Below are 1,125 nucleotides of genomic sequence, written 5' to 3' on the forward strand. Positions count from 1 at the left end.
TGGCACCATATAGCATTTGTCCCTTTGTGACTGAGATACCTCACTCAGCATAATGTCCTCCAGGGTCACCCATTTTGAATAATATTGCATGAGGTTTATTTTTATGAAAGGCAAATGCTGTATCTTTCTCTCAAACTGCTGACTGTGTATAGCTAGACCTTAATCACTGCACCACCAGGCTTCTTCCTATAGCTAATGCTGTTGTTGTTTGTTAGGTGCCCTCAAGTCAACTGCAATGCATAGTGATTGGAATTGATCACAATCAACAATTGATTGGAATCTTGTTTTATCCTTATGATCTCTGATATGTTTGAGCCCATTTGTTGTGACTCTGTTAATCCATCTTGTTGAGAGTCTTCCTCTTTTTCACTGAGGCTCCACCTTGCCCAGCATGATGTCTTGTTCCAAGGACTGGCCCCTCCTGACCACATACTCAAAGTATGTGATATGAAGTTTCACCATTCCTGCCTCTACAGAGCATTCCAGTTAGCATGCTAAAAATGAGCATTTACCTAAGGTCGTTGTTGTTGCTATGTGCCGTTTGAGTCACTTGCGACTCATAGCGACCCTATGTAAAAGAGCCCTAAACCCTGCTCTATCCTGTGCCAACCTCACCGTCTCTGACACACTTACTCCTACCCACTAATCACAAAATAGATCCATCTCATCGAGGGTCTTCCTCTCCTGCGCCATCCCAAACATAATGTCCCTCTTCAAGGACCAGTCCCTCCTTGCAACATGCCCAAAGTATGTCAGACGAAGCTTCAGAATCCTTGACCCAAGGAGCAGTGTGGTTTTACCCTCTCTTAAGAAAAGACCAAAATGGATGTCAGAAGATACTCTGAAAATTGCACTGGAGTGCAGAGAAGCCAAAGCACAAGGAAGAATTCAAGATAATAAAGAGTTGAATAGAAGATTTCAAAAGGCAGCACAGGATGACAAAATAAAATATTACAATGAAATGTGCAAGGAGTTGGAGTCAGAAAATCAAAAGGGCTGAACTTGCTCAGCATATCTTAAGCTCAAGGAAATGAAGAACAAATTCAAACCTCGAGTTGCTATAATCAAGGATGTTTTCGGCAGAATGTTAAATGATCCCGGAAGTATTAAAAGAAGATGGAAGGA

At 41.9% G+C, this 1,125-nt stretch overlaps 1 protein-coding gene across 1 annotated transcript in view; it reads right to left on the reverse strand.

Annotated features, from left to right (window-relative positions):
* DNAH6 (dynein, axonemal, heavy chain 6) overlaps positions 1–1,125 on the reverse strand; it is a 383,600-nt gene that overhangs the window by 66,650 nt on the left and 315,825 nt on the right. The gene's annotated exons all lie outside the window — the stretch shown is intronic.

Source organism: Elephantulus edwardii, unplaced genomic scaffold, assembly GCF_000299155.1.
Source record: "Elephantulus edwardii isolate Elephantulus edwardi_28Jun2011 unplaced genomic scaffold, EleEdw1.0 scaffold00283, whole genome shotgun sequence".
In the NCBI taxonomy this organism is placed as follows: Eukaryota; Metazoa; Chordata; class Mammalia; order Macroscelidea; family Macroscelididae; genus Elephantulus; species Elephantulus edwardii.